This window comes from Pyrus communis, chromosome 14 (assembly GCF_041283825.1).
Source record: "Pyrus communis isolate YQ-2024b chromosome 14, ASM4128382v1, whole genome shotgun sequence".
Lineage (NCBI taxonomy): Eukaryota > Viridiplantae > Streptophyta > Magnoliopsida > Rosales > Rosaceae > Pyrus > Pyrus communis.
In genome coordinates, this window is record NC_142578.1 from 22,939,523 (window position 1) to 22,956,105 (window position 16,583).

Consider the following 16,583-nt stretch of genomic DNA (forward strand, 5'->3'; position numbering starts at 1 on the left):
AAGTTTTTCCAGTTTTCCGGCGCCGGAGCCTCGCCGGAGGTTCGCCGGAGAAGGTGACGGAATATTGATAGGAGCATATTTAGGCGACTTACTTAGCTTGTTTTCGTGCATCTATGTTGTTAATTCATAGTTGTTTTAGTAGTTTAAGCCATTTTCGTGTGTTTTTAGGTTCATATGGCTAAGGAAGCAAAAAGATGCATTTTGGAGCATTTTGGAGCAAAATTGGGCTTGGAATGGATAGCATATGCTTGGAGCCAAAGTGTTGGACGAATTTGAAAGCCTTGTATGCACTTTGGACATAGAACAAAGGGCCTAGCCCAATCAAACAATCCTTTGAGCCATGCAAAACCTCTAGCCCAATCAAACAATCCATCAAAGCCATGCAAAACAATCATCCATACCTTGCACATGCTTTCCCATTTCATTATTCATTCACTTTGCATTCATTCAATTCATCCACATGCACTCCCATCCATTTCATCATTGCAACCATTGCACATTTACACCAACAAACATCTCTTTGCCGTGCCTTTCCCTTAGCCTAGTTGTTTTATGCCATTTTCAGATCTCCACCATTCACACACACATGCACTCACATGCATTTCAAGCACTAAACATTCTTCTTTGCCGTGCCTTTCCCTTCCACTTTCCAACCTTTCCAAATGCAATTTCATCAACACATGCATTCATTATTCATTCACCTTGCATTCCCTTTACATTTCAACCCACATGCACTTTAACATGCAGCCACATAATCATTCACCCTATCCATTCTATGTCACAAAACAATGTCACATGCACCATCAAAACATCCTTTGTCGTGGCCCTTGCAAATCCATCCCATTTTCAGCCATTACACTCCTTTAATTCAGCCACCATTCATTCTTTATTCCACATACACTCATCATCACACATCCTAGCTATCATTCACATGCATTCACATGCATCACAACCCCAAAACCATCAAGAAAACACCCTTGCCGTGGCCTTCACTCACACTTCCAGCTTTCCACCTTGCATTTCCAGATTATTCCTTCATCATTGCATCCATTCCACATGCATTCTTCATCATTGCACCATAAATCACTCATCCCACACTCAATGCCGTGCAATCCCATTACCTTTCCAGCTTCTGTATGCAATTCCAGCATGCATTCACATGCATTTTCAGCACCATTAACACCTTTGCCGTGGCATTCATTCCCCTTTCCAGCTACATGCATTATTCATTAACCTTTCATCATGTAGCCAGAAAATTAGCAAGAAAACATCAATGCCGTGGGCTTTCAATGCAATTCCAGCATCTTCACATGCAATTCCAGCTTTCACATGCTTTCCTAGCTGTTTGTTCATCATTAATTAGCCACTTGCATGCTTAAACAAACAGCCATTTACACCTTCATTCTCCTATAAAAGCCCTTGCATTCACTCCCCATAACATCTCATATTTTTCATACACAACACACAACACAAATCCTCCATTCTTGCCGTGCATATCCCTTCATTTTCTGCATATTTTCTCTTCATTCCAACCACTCCAACCACTCCTCATCCCCCAAAAACTCACCTTAGACCTTGTGCTACAACAACGAGGAAGAGAAGAGTGCCTAAACGTTCATACAATTCAAGTTTGAGTTGTTGGAATGTTTAGGTGTTTCTTTGATTTCAATGTTTAAATTCAATTTTCTTTGTTTTGTAATGGAAGAGAAGAGTGCCTAAACATTCATACAATTCAAGTTTGAGTTGTTGGAATGTTTAGGTGTTTCTTTGATTTCAAAGTTATGAGGAACTAAACCCCCATTTAGCTAGGGGGTGATTCAAAATACATGTTTATGCTTGCAATATGAATTGATTACTTTTGGTTGGAATTTCATAAGTTGTGGATTCAATTTGTTTAACCATTTGAATGAATATGACGCTAGAATATAAGTGAGTTTCACCTAATAGTTACGAACTTATATTCACAAGTAGTGGAGGTTGCTTATAAACAATCGCGTTAAACGAATTCTTGGCATAAGTTTCATGCGTATTCCATAGTAACGAATGCCTCGTCAATGTTTATGATTTCTGTTGAACTTAATGATCTTTGTTGAATGTCTCTATCATGCGTATTCCATAGTTAGGGACTTTGATTAAGAATAATTTGGTTGTAATTCGTATTCCATTAAATCCAACGAATCTAGGGAAATCTGAAAGTTAATTTAAGCGGACCTAATTAACTTGGAGCATTGAGTTTCATAATTTATCGAAAGACCAACCGAAAATCAATCTTGTATGCAAATGTAACATGTGTGGAGAAGAACCCCTTAGCTATTTCATCATCCATCTTTTCATCACATTCATCTTTACTATCTGTTTTAAATTATAATCTGTCCGTTTAATTTAATCTCGTCCAACCACAATCACCCCCCTTATTTTGTTAAGTCTTAATCATTTGATTTGTCTTATTTTATGTTTTTGAGTATTTGGAGTCTTTTAAACTTGTTTTGAGTCTTTTAGTTTGTCTTAGTGTTTTAAAAGTTAGTTTTATTTATTTGAGTCAAGTATTTAGCATCCCTAGTTAATCCCCGGTTAGATCGATCCCTACTTACATCATTACTACAATTGTCACAAATAGGGTTTAGTTTGTGTGCGTATAAATCTCGCATCAAATTTTGGCGCCGTTGCCGGGGATTGGCAAATTTGCTAATCCCTTATCTTGAGTCTTGTTTAAATTGTTTAGTTTCTGTTTTGTTTTAATTTTTTTTTGCACCGTGTGTATGTGTTTTGTTTTTTTTGCCAAGTCTATTAAGTTGATTACTTATCTTGTTTACTCTTGTGTGTAGGTACTAGTTTATGACCCGTAGCTCACAACCTCTTCGTGAGCATATCTCCGACTTTGACGGTGATTTCGAGAGGACTTTGAGAAGGAAAAAGAAATCACCAGCATCTAATCCTCCTAGTCCCGAACCTGAATTTAAAGAAGAAGTACCAACCATGGTAGTGGACAATCGGACCATCAAGGAGCTCTCTGCCTCAGGTATGGGCAATGCCGCTTCTTTATGCATACAATACCCTACGGCAGCTGAAGTTAAGACAGAAGAATTTGAACTTAAGTCTAGTTTATTACATCATATTCCTAAATTCCATGGGTTGTCCATGGAAGATCCTAACAAACATCTTAAGGAATTTGAGGTAGTTTGCTCATGTATGACACCCATCAACGTTGATGGGAGTATTTTGAAGATGAAGGCCTTTCCATTCTCACTTATGGACAAGGCCAAAGATTGGTTGTTTGAATTGTCTCATGGAACTGTCAATTCTTGGGAAAGTATGAAACGTGCATTCTTAGAGAAATTCTTTCCCACTGCAAAGATCATTCTCTTGAGGAAACGAATTAGTGGCATTCAACAAAATCAAGGTGAGTCGTTCCCATCTTATTATGAACGTTTTAAATCACTTGTTGCTTCATGTCCACAGCACCAAATGAAGGAGGAGCTGCTCATTCAATATTTCTACGAGGGACTCCTTCCCATGGAACGTCAAATGCTAGATGCTTCAGCGGGTGATGCATTAGTGGACAAGAATCTAATGGATGCCAAAGCTCTAATTGCCAACCGAGCACACAACGCTCAACAATATGAAGGTGTTGGACAAAGAGAGGGGCCACGACAACAAAGTGTGAATGAGGTAAGTGCAATTTCTGATATTCAGTCACAATTGGCTAATCTTACTTCTCTCGTGTCTCAGGTTGTCAAGGGGTCAAAACCACAAGAAAACCAAGTGTGTGGCGTGTGTTCAATGCAAGGGCATCCATCGGAGACGTGCCCTCAGTTAATAGAGAATGGAGGTTGGGAATCTGCCAATGCCGTGGGTTTTGGGAACCAAAATCAACCACGCCATGATCCATACTCTAATACCTACAATCAGGGTTGGAGGGACCATCCAAATTTCAAATGGCGAGATCCTCAACAACCCCAACAACAAGGAGGATTTAGGCAGCAACCACCGGGCTTTTATACAAAGCCATTCATCCCCAATCAAAACCAAGTGCAATCTGCCCCAACAACCTCAGGTATGTCTTTGGATAATGATCAAGTTGTTAAGTTACTTACTACTTTGACGCAGGAAGTACAAACTCAAAATAAGGAGAGACAAATCCAAGACAAACGGGTGGATAATTTGGAGAAGCAAATGGGTCAAATTGCCGAGTTTATGGGGCAAATTAGAGAACAAGGCACATTGCCTAGTTCAACCGTTATGAACCCGAAGAGAGGATTTGAAACCGCTAAGGCCATCATGTTGAGAAGTGGTAAACAGGTTGGAACGGACTCAAATACATCCAAATCACGTCAAGACGAGGAGGACAAGTTGCTGCAAGAAGAAGCATGGGGAGCAAAGCCCACGACCAAGGATGACCAAACCTTGCCGAATTCATCTAGTCCTCCTAAACCATTCCAAACCACCAAGGTAAGTCCCAATTCAACTTTTTCTAGTTCTATTCCACTAAATGTGCCCTTTCCTGGCAGGTTTAGGCAATCAAAGAAGGAAGAAGCTGAGAAGGACATTCTAGAGACCTTTCGGAAAGTTCAAGTTAATATTCCGCTCCTTGATGCGATTAAGCAAGTCCCGAGGTATGCTAAGTTTTTAAAAGAACTTTGTACAACAAGGAGAAGGATTTCAAACAAAGAGGTGGTTCAAGTAAGTGAAAATGTCTCTGCTGTGTTACAAAGGAAATTACCTCCTAAATGCAAAGATCCGGGTAGTTTTACAATTCCGTGCGTTATGGGTAATACTAAGTTTGAACAATGCATGTTAGACTTAGGGGCTTCGATTAATGTTATGCCATACTCTATTTATGCATCTATGAACTTAGGTGAGCTTAAAAATGATGGTGTGATAATTCAATTAGCCGATCGTTCTAATGCACATCCAAATGGTGTTTTGGAAGATGTTTTGGTACAGGTTGGTAACTTGATTTTTCCAGCGGATTTCTACGTGCTTGACATGGAGCATTCACCCCATTCCACCCCATTGCCGATTCTATTAGGGAGGCTCTTCATGAAAACAGCCCGCACCAAGATAGATGTGTTTAAAGGAACTTTAACGATGGAATTTGATGGGGAAGTCATTGATTTCAATCTTTCTGAAAGTATTAAATTTCCTAAGGACGATCATTCTTGCTTTTATATTGATATAATTGATGATTTGGCGCAGGATTTTCTCGATTGTTTGGAGAGGGATACACTTGAAACAACAATTTCACAAGGAATTGGGCAAAAATCTGGTTTTGCCGTGCCTAGAAGTATGGAGGAGGCCGAGATAGTGGCTGCCCTTGAGTCACTACCTCAACACCATGGTAAGCCTTCTAACCCAATTTCAATTTCAGTTTCCACTAATAAGTTGTTACCCTCAGTGATTCAGGCACCCGTACTTGAGCTTAAACCGTTGCCCGATCATTTAAAGTACGTCTATCTGGGAGACAACGAGACATTGCCCGTCATTGTCTCCTCATCACTCACCACCATAGAGGAGGAGAAGTTGATCCGAGTGTTGAAATAGCACAAGACGGCCATTGGGTGGACTTTGGCCGATATTAGGGGAATTAGCCCGACTACGTGCATGCATCGCATACTTCTAGAGGAGGGGGCTAAACCAACTCGAGAGGCTCAGCGCCGTCTCAACCCTCCAATGATGGAAGTTGTAAAAAATGAGATTATCAAACTTCTTGATTGTGGAGTGATTTATCCGATCTCTGATAGTCGTTGGGTGTCACCGGTGCAATGTGTTCCAAAGAAGTCCGGAGTGACAGTGGTGAAGAATGCCGAGAATGAGCTTGTGCCAACCCGTATCCAAACAGGTTGGCGTGTGTGCATTGATTATAGGAAGCTCAACGCCACCACAAGGAAGGATCACTTCCCTTTGCCGTTTATTGATCAAATGCTTGAAAGGTTAGCCGGTCATTCTTTTTATTGTTTCCTTGATGGTTATTCTGGATATAATCAGATTGTCATAGCGCCGGATGACCAAGAAAAGACAACTTTCACGTGCCCCTTTGGTACTTTTGCTTATCGTCGCATGCCTTTTGGTTTATGCAATGCTCCGGCCACGTTTCAAAGGTATATGGTAAGTATCTTTTCAGATTTTGTGGAAAAGATTATTGAGGTATTTATGGATGATTTCAGTGTGTTTGGTGATTCATTTGATGGTTGTTTGGAAAATCTCACAATAATTTTGAAACGATGGGTAGAAACTAACCTTGTGCTTAATTAGGAAAAATGTCACTTTATAGTTAGACAAGGCATAGTTCTAGGGCATATTGTTTCTGAAAGAGGAATTGAAGTGGATAAATCGAAAATAGATCTTGTGCGCTACTTACCCTCTCCTACTTCGGTTCGAGAGGTTCGTTCGTTTCTTGGTCATGCAGGATTTTATAGGCGATTTATCAAGGACTTCTCCAAGATCTCAAACCCTCTTTGCCGTCTCCTCCAGAAAGATGTGGCATTTGACTTCAACAAGGAGTGTGAGAAGGCGTTCAATCACCTCAAAGAAATGCTAACTTTGGCCCCTATCATAGTTCCACCGGATTGGAGCCTTCATTTTGAGCTTATGTGCGATGTTTCCGATTACGCATTAGGAGCTGTTTTGGGGCAAAGGAAGGAAAAGAGGCCGCATGTTATCTATTATGCCTCTCGGACTTTAAATGATGCACAATTGAATTATTCTACCACTGAAAAAGAACTTCTTGCTATTGTATTTGCTTTAGATAAATTCCGTTCTTATTTGCTTGGTACTAAAGTTATTATTTATACTGACCATGCAGCATTGAAGTATTTGTTCACCAAGAAAGAGGCCAAACCACGACTCATTCGTTGGATGCTTCTTCTCCAAGAATTCGATATCGAAATCCGGGACAAGAAAGGAAGTGAAAACGTGGTGGCTGACCACTTGAGCCGTATGGTTCATGAGGAGGATGCCGTGCCTATCATAGAGACATTCCTAGATGAGCAACTGATGTCCGTTAAGGTAAGTGAACCCTGGTATGCTGATTTGGTGAATTATTTAGTGTCTAAACATGTTCCTAGTGAATTACTTAAACACCAATGTGATAAATTGAAGAAAGAGGCACGGTTTTATGTGTGGGATGACCCGTATTTGTGGAAATATTGCCCTGACCAAGTTATACGTAGGTGTGTGCACGATTCTGAGTTTAATGCTATTCTAACCTTTTGTCACACTTATGCTTGTGGGGGACACTTTGGCACTCAAAGAACAGCACTTAAGGTGTTAGAATGTGGTTTCTATTGACCTACCATCTTTAGGGATGCTAGAACATTTTGCATGTCTTGTGATAGATGCCAAAGAACGGGCAATATTGGTCCTAAACAACAAATGCCGCAAACCCCCATTTTTAGTGTTGAAATCTTTGACGTTTGGGGTATTGATTTTATGGGTCCCTTTCCTTCGTCACATGGGTTTCTGTATATATTGCTTGCTGTGGACTATGTGTCGAAATGGGTGGAAGCAAAAGCCACCCGAACTAATGATTCTCGAGTGGTTGCAGATTTTGTGAAAACTAACATTTTTGCAAGGTTTGGAATGCCACGAGTGCTAATCAGTGATGGAGGTTCCCATTTTTGCAATCGAACCATCGAGGCGTTGCTCAAGAAATACAATGTCATGCATAAGGTGGCCACACCTTATCATCCTCAAACGAGCGGGCAAGCCGAGGTTTCGAATAGGGAAATCAAGCAGATTCTTGAGAAGACCGTGGGGTCTACAAGGAAGGATTGGAGTTTACGCTTAAACGATGCATTGTGGGCGTATCGCACTGCCTACAAAACCCCCATTGGGATGTCACCTTTTCGGCTCATCTATAGGAAACCATGCCATCTTCCTGTCGAATTAGAGCATCGTGCATATTGGGCCGTCAAAACATTCAATATGGACCTTGATGCCGCAGGTTTACATAGGAAGCTTCAATTGTGTGAGCTTGATGAAATCCGAAATGAAGCATATGAGAATGCCCGGATTTACAAGGAGAAAACGAAGGCATTCCATGACAAGATGATTCGTGCCAAGACGTTCTCTATTGGGCAGAAAGTGTTGTTGTTCAATTCTCGCCTTCGGTTGTTTCCGGGTAAGTTGCGTTCCAAATGGGTTGGTCCTTTTATTGTCACTAATGTTTTCCCTCATGGTGCAGTACAAATCAAAAGTTCAAGGACGCAGCAAGAATTCAAAGTGAATGGGCATCGATTGAAGCCCTATTACGAGACGTTTGAGGAGCATGTCGTGGAGGAGGTACCCCTCCATGCCGTGGAACCTAGTCAAGCTTAAACGGAGGTACCGTCCGGCTGCAAGACGTAAAAGAAAGCGCTACTTGGGAGGCAACCCATGCATTCAACAAAGGAAGACTTAGAAAGCACTCCAATTCCAGATTCCTAAAAACTCTTCTCTTTGTTGCTATTTCGTTTCTGCCTTGTTAGGTTGTTTAGTTGTTATTGTTTGTTTGTTTATTAATTGTGTGAGTCTATGATTGTAACATTGAGAAAATGTTTGGTTTATTGATAGGCACTGCTAAACAAAGAAAGATGGAGCCTTCACAAAGGGCATTTACTTGAAGCCCCACTACGAGGCGTCGAAGCAGAAGGCATAGAAGCGGGAGGCATAGGGGCAGAAGGCATCGGAGCAGAAGGCATCGGAGCTAGAGCATTCCAGGCCTCAATACTTGGCCAAATGCTGGATGACCCAGGAAAAAGGTGCCTCTGGAGATAAGCCGCAAGCCTTTGACGGTCACTTTGCATTCGACCATTGGATTCTTGCAGCTCATCAAGCTTCCTCTTCATGCCCGTCGAATAGTTGTTTGCAAGCACATGCAAACTTCTATTTTCATACTTCAGCTGCTTGATCTCTTGCTTGAAACTTTCCACCTCTGCCATCAATGATTCCACCTGACGGGAGCGGGCAAGCAGGCGTTGGCCCATGTTGGACACAGAACTCGCACACTGAACACTAAGTGCGAGGGACTCTTGAACGGCCAACTCATCGGACCGTCCTGACAGCAGCCTACTATCTTTTGGAGTGAGGAGGTTCCTAGCTAGTATTATAGCTGTTGTGGCGTCCTGCATCACGGAGTCTTCGCCTGAAAGAGGACCGTTAGAAGATAAGAAAGAAGGGCGCCATACGTTACCTTGACGCGGCGCGCCCGTTTCACTGCTGAGACTCAATTCTAAGCTAAGGTTCAATGGGTTTGCCATTTTTCAAAAGTGTTCAAAGAGATGGGATGGATGAAGTTAATTCTCAAAGGGCCGGAGTCGATTTTCAAGAATGGGAAATCTTCAGAATGTGTTTGTTGGCGGTGATCGATACATCTATAAGAAGCCAAGGCGACGCGTCCACCGATTCAAAAAGCCGGAATTTCCGGCGTAATTTTGGCGACGCTTTCTCGGCTTTTCAGAAGACGTGTTCAACCTTGTCAAAAGATTTCTTCTTTTCAGACAACACGTGGAGGCCATCATCGCAACTACACATCTTTAGCCGACAAGCGCAAAGTTCGACGACGCTTTCTCTGCTTTTCAGAAAACGCGTGCAGCTTTGTCAAAAGGAGCCGCATCCGCACTACTACGTGTCGTTCAGAAAGCAAAGGGGCGTCGTTCAGAAATAGAAGAAGCGCCACTATTTCAAAAAGCCGGATTTGCGGGATCAAAACGTTTGTCGACAAGGGTAAAAGAACAATACCACCACTTGATATTATCTCTATATATGTCGACCTTCGTTTTTTTTTTTTGGCAAGGCAAACCTGAAGAAAAATGCCCAACTCTCTCTCACCTCTGAGGGCGCACTCCCAGCAAAGCCTCTTGAAATACTCAATTTTTTCTCCCCCAAAGAAGATACCAGAAACCTGGAGTACAAATGAGGCAGAAGGTAACGGTCGATTGAAGCATGTGGAGACAACCACAACAAATACATGTGCTGCTTCATTCGCCGTTTCTTCAAAAGCAAAGGTATCTCATATCATCAAGGTCTAAAGCAAAAGTATCTCATATCATGCTCTTTCCCTGTCCTTTTCTTTGTCCTTGTTCTTACTCGCATGGCAAAGTGAAAGAAGCAATCAGCAGATCCATTCCTGATTGCTTACCTAGCGTTGCTCTCGAGTAGTCATCTTCAACGGAGCAAGTAAGGCAAGAGAAAATGATACATTGAAGCATGTGGAGACAAACATAGGCTGAGTTATCCTCCAACCCTTTTCAATACGAATTGGAAAGATTGAACAAAGAAACAGACCAAAGGGGTAAGCTCAGACCTTCGGGGAAGACCAATTGAATCCTGCTGCCCAGTTCAAGAGTAGCACAAAGGAAAATCAACGATGGGCGGAAACCAGTTCAAGAGTAAGCCTGTGGAATCACAAAGATCAAAGCCTCAATGCAATCACCAAGGAGAAGAGGGAAATTACACTCCAAAACCAGATTTGCGTCCCTAAACTCTTCTCTTTGTTAATTACATTCTGCCATGTTTAGTTTGTTTAGTTACTGTTTATGTGTTTACTTTTGTTTGGTGTGTTTTAAGCTTGAATCATTGAGGACAATGTTTGATTTAAGTGTGGGGGGGTAACTAAGTATATTTGATGCAAATTCATGGGATTTTATCACCCATAACTTCAAATGTTGTTCCTTGCTGTTTTAAGGTGTTTTTAAGTTGTTTTAGAGTGTTTTAGTATGTTTTCTTTTTATAACTCCGAAAATCACATAAAAATTTGAAAAACATGTTTTAAAAAGCCTAAAAAGAGTGTTTTGAGTCGTTTTTGTGTTTGTGTCTTAGGGTACCTTCCAACACAATGATAAGGATTTGGTTTGTAATTGCATGACGGTTAAAAAGAGTTATTAACATAGAGAAAAGTTTGATTTACTCTTGGTATATGCTTGGTTATGGTTATAATGTATGACTTCACATGCAATCATAAAAGAAAAATTCGTTTTTGTAACATGCTTGAAGGAAGGAACTCAAACAAACGCTACAACCCTGTGAAACTCGAGCCATTACCTTCTTTGGAGAGTTATTTTCTGTGATTCTTTGTTTTCTAAAGTTGTTGCATGATCTTATTATTCCTTGCTTGGTTGCTACTTAGAATGCAATTGTATCATGATAGAACTAAATGCTAGAACTTATATCCGTTTCATTCAAAGCATGACATTGATTTGCATAACATATATCAAGATGAAGTTGTGTAGTGACACCATAGCCAAATAGCCTTACTTCCCATATTTCGTATATATTAGTTTTAACCCCGTTGAGCCTCGTTTAGCCTAATTTCTTTGCTAACCACATCACCCCTTACCTAGCCTAGAGTAGGACTTTCCTATACCCTTGTTCTTAAAGTATAGTGAGCATGATTTAAATGAATTCCTTTTGAGTTACATTATGCAAGAAAATGAGTGTGGGGGAGTAAAAGTTTGTTCTTACGTTTATATGTATGTTTTGAGATTCAAAAGAAAAAGAAGAAGAAAAAAAAAAAAAAAAAAAAAAAAAAAAAAAAAAAGAGTGAAAATAAGTAAGAATGAACTCACGAGCGTTGATGGTTGAAGAAAGGGTCCCAAAAGTTGAATATGGCCCTAAGTTTTGTGTGATTCCCCCTTGGGTGATCAAAGTTAACTTCTACGTTCTAAAGGGAATTCTAAGTGCCTAATTCAATACTTTGCTCACTATTGCTTTAAGAACCTTTGTTTTACTTTACCTTTCTTTGTTAAACCATTACCCTTAGCCCCGTTACAACCCTCAACTTCTATCTTGAGTGTTATGTGTTTCAATTTGTGGAGTTTGAACTTGGTATGAGCTTATGGTGTCACTGGTTCTCGCATCTAAGTAGTAGCATTCCATTCATGAGATCATACCTAAACATGCTTATTAACTCCAGAAATTGCTTTCTTTATGATACATATATGTGAGTATTCGTTTTCATGTTTACATCAATTTTCTCACATGTAACTAGTTTAGGGTGTGTAGTCAGAAAGTCTGAGTGAAAATTGAGTGCATATCTTGTAAGGAATTGAGCAAATTCTCTAAGGCATGTTACTACATTCAAATCATGGTTTTAAATGCTTAATTGTGAACTAGTATGTGGTGACTATAAGTAAGAATGTACTTAAGTGTAAAGATGGCTAAAATTTGTGGAAATAATGATTTTTAACTTGTCATGTGCATTGGAAATCCCTGAGACGATTGTTGGAAGGTTTAGGTTGTGTTTTACTTGTTCAGTGTCGTTTTGTTTTTGGTTTCTTTTGTTTTGTTTTGCTCGAGGACTAGCAAAAGCTAAGTGTGGGGGAATTTGATAGGAGCATATTTAGGCGACTTACTTAGCTTGTTTTCGTGCATCTATGTTGTTAATTCATAGTTGTTTTAGTAGTTTAAGCCATTTTCGTGTGTTTTTAGGTTCATATGGCTAAGGAAGCAAAAAGATGCATTTTGGAGCATTTTGGAGCAAAATTGGGCTTGGAATGGATAGCATATGCTTGGAGCCAAAGTGTTGGACGAATTTGAAAGCCTTGTATGCACTTTGGACATAGAACAAAGGGCCTAGCCCAATCAAACAATCCTTTGAGCCATGCAAAACCTCTAGCCCAATCAAACAATCCATCAAAGCCATGCAAAACAATCATCCACACCTTGCACATGCTTTCCCATTTCATTATTCATTCACTTTGCATTCATTCAATTCATCCACATGCACTCCCATCCATTTCATCATTGCAACCATTGCACATTTACACCAACAAACATCTCTTTACCGTGCCTTTCCCTTAGCCTAGTTGTTTTATGCCATTTTCATATTTCCACCATTCACACACACATGCACTCACATGCATTTCAAGCACTAAACATTCTTCTTTGCCGTGCCTTTCCCTTCCACTTTCCAACCTTTCCAAATGCAATTTCATCAACACATGCATTTATTATTCATTCACCTTGCATTCCCTTTACATTTCAACCCACATGCACTTTAATTATTCAAACATGCAGCCACATAATCATTCACCCTATCCATTCTATGTCACAAAACAATGTCACATGCACCATCAAAACATCCTTTGCCGTGGCCCTTGCAAATCCATCCCATTTTCAGCCATTACACTCCTTTAATTCAGCCACCATTCATTCTTTATTCCACATACACTCATCATCACACATCCTAGCTATCATTCACATGCATTCACATGCATCACAACCCCAAAACCATCAAGAAAACACCCTTGTCGTGGCCTTCACTCACACTTCCAGCTTTCCACCTTGCATTTCCAGATTATTCCTTCATCATTGCATCCATTCCACATGCATTCTTCATCATTGCACCACAAATCACTCATCCCACACTCAATGCCGTGCAATCCCATTACCTTTCCAGCTTCCTTATGCAATTCCAGCATGCATTCACATGCATTTTCAGCACCATTAACACCTTTGCCGTGGCATTCATTCCCCTTTCCAGCTTTCCCTTTCATTTCCAGCTCTAACTCTTCATCATTGCTGCCACCTACATGCATTATTCATTAACCTTTCATCATGTAACCAGAAAATTAGCAAGAAAACATCAATGCCGTGGGCTTTCAATGCAATTCCAGCATCTTCACATGCAATTCCAGCTTTCACATGCTTTCCTAGCTGTTTGTTCATCATTAATTAGCCACTTGCATGCTTAAACATACAGCCATTTACACCTTCATTCTCCTATAAAAGCCCTTGCATTCACTCCCCATAACATCTCATATTTTTCATACACAACACACAACACAAATCCTCCATTCTTGCCGTGCATATCCCTTCATTTTCTGCATATTTTCTCTTCATTCCAACCACTCCAACCACTCCTCATCCCCCAAAAACTCACCTTAGACCTTGTGCTACAACAACGAGGAAGAGAAGAGTGCCTAAACGTTCATACAATTCAAGTTTGAGTTGTTGGAATGTTTAGGTGTTTCTTTGATTTCAATGTTTAAATTCAATTTTCTTTGTTTTGTAATGGAAGAGAAGAGTGCCTAAACGTTCATACAATTCAAGTTTGAGTTGTTGGAATGTTTAGGTGTTTCTTTGATTTCAAAGTTATGAGGAACTAAACCCCCCTTTAGCTAGGGGGTGATTCAAAATACATGTTTATGCTTGCAATATGAATTGATTACTTTTGGTTGGAATTTCATAAGTTGTGGATTCAATTTGTTTAACCGTTTGAATGAATATGACGCTAGAATATAAGTGAGTTTCACCTAATAGTTACGAACTTATATTCACAAGTAGTGGAGGTTGCTTATAAACAATCGCGTTAAACGAATTCTTGGCATAAGTTTCATGCGTATTCCATAGTAACGAATGCCTCGTCAATGTTTATGATTTCCGTTGAACTTAATGATCTTTGTTGAATGTCTCTATCATGCGTATTCCATAGTTAGGGACTTTGATTAAGAATAATTTGGTTGTAATGCGTATTCCATTCAATCCAACGAATCTAGGGAAATCTGAAAGTTAATTTAAGCGGACCTAATTAACTTGGAGCATTGAGTTTCATAATTTATCGAAAGACCAACCGAAAATCAATCTTGTATGCAAATGTAACATGTGTGGAGAAGAACCCCTTAGCTATTTCATCATCCATCTTTTCATCACATTCATCTTTACTATCTGTTTTAAATTATAATCTGTCCGTTTAATTTAATCTCGTCCAACCACAATCACCCCCCTTATTTTGTTAAGTCTTAATCATTTGATTTGTCTTATTTTATGTTTTTGAGTATTTGGAGTCTTTTAAACTTGTTTTGAGTCTTTTAGTTTGTCTTAGTGTTTTAAAAGTTAGTTTTATTTATTCGAGTCAAGTATTTAGCATCCCTAGTTAATCCCCGGTTAGAACGATCCCTACTTACATCATTACTACAATTGTCACAAATAGGGTTTAGTTTGTGTGCGTATAAATCTCGCATCAAATATTCCTGACGCCGTTAACGGAATCTGTCAAAACTGACGGAATATTCCTAACGGCGTCAGTTGACGCCGTCAGCGTGCCAGGCATGTGCCTGCACGTGGCCGGCGCGTGGGGGCACGTGCGGCGGAGAAATTTTTTTCTAAAAATATGGTTGTGATCCTGAGGTTGTGTAGAGCATGTTGGTATATTCAATTGTCCATTTTGAGCAATGTATGAGAAGTTATTACGAGAAGTTGGTTATGTACTTTAAAATTAACGTTTTTATAGTTATTTCGCATATAGGTGATACGTATCCCGAGGACGAGCATGGTCACTCGAGGCAGGGGGGCTACGACCCCTCCACTTACCAGTGAGTGGGCTTTTGGTTTTCCGTATATACCTATATACATTTATATTCCCAGGAATTGATTAAAAATAGTTATTTGTTTTATGCCATGCACCATATTATTATCGTTTATGCATCATCACATGCATTAGTAGTGGTATATATATACATATGCATATTGGGTGCTGTGGACGCACAGGTAAGTGCCAGGTAAGTGGTATTCATAATTACATTCAGCAGTAGTTTGAGATGCTTAGAGCTCATAACCTGCACCCCCGGTGTTAGTGCTCCCGCCCAGAGTAGGGCACAGTCCTTCACGTGATGTTCACCTCCCGCACCACACGCTCAGCTTGGATCTAAGTTAGGTGCACAGTCCTGTCGTACAGACCACATTAGGTGGTTCCGACTCGTAGGTGACCCGCGATTATTCGCACAACCTTCACGTGATCGTAGCACTAGAGCGTACATATGTATTACACCCAGGCCTGTCGTACAGACCACTTTAGGTGGTTCCGACTCGTGGGCAGGTTCAGTTATTGAGTTAGAGATTTGAGCTTTAGATGCAGCTGTACAGGTCACGTTAGGTGACTCCGGCTGCCAGATTACATGTTATTGATATGATTATACCTGAGCACGTGCATATCATTATGAGATTTCGGCATGGCATATTATATAGCATGTTTGGCATGTATACTATACGTATGTGTATTTTCTGGGAAGTATACAGGTTTTACGGCGAGGGGTTAGAAAGTATTTTTATAAATGGTTTTCGGAAGCTTTGTTTTTGCCCACTCACGCTTTTGTTTTGCGCCCTTCCAGGTTCTAGTTGCTTAGCAGGTTCGGTGGTTTCCCAGAGGACTCTTCCGGCTTTTCTGACAGACACCCACCAGCGTAGGGTCACCTTCGGGTGTACTATTGTCGCACCTTTTCTTTTGGACTGCTGTAGACTTGCTCTGAATTTGTGTCTCACATACGCTAGCACTGGTTTTAGTACTTTGTATGCTAGTTTTTAAATTATTCGTACTTTTATATTACTATTTTATTAGCTTCCGCACGTGCACATGGCTACGTCATCTCCGGGTGATGGCCAGCACACCCTGATCTCGGTTGGGGTGTGTCATCCTCTCTCTTCCCCCCCTAACAAGAGGCTTTCTTTCAAATTGAAGCACTCTCGCCTGACCTCGTTGTTCAGTTTCGATTGGACGACAATGAAGAATCCCCGACCTTACAGAGAGTCCTTGAGAGGCACGCTGAGTGACCTCTACAGTTTGATTTCTCGCTCCAGACAAATACACTTACAGCATAGTGGACTGAAAT

General features: G+C 40.5%; 1 protein-coding gene across 2 annotated transcripts in view; it reads right to left on the bottom strand.

The window, feature by feature from the left end:
• Nucleotides 1-16,583, bottom strand: part of LOC137712659 (small ribosomal subunit protein eS28) — a 71,647-nt gene that overhangs the window by 30,148 nt on the left and 24,916 nt on the right. The window lies entirely within an intron of this gene.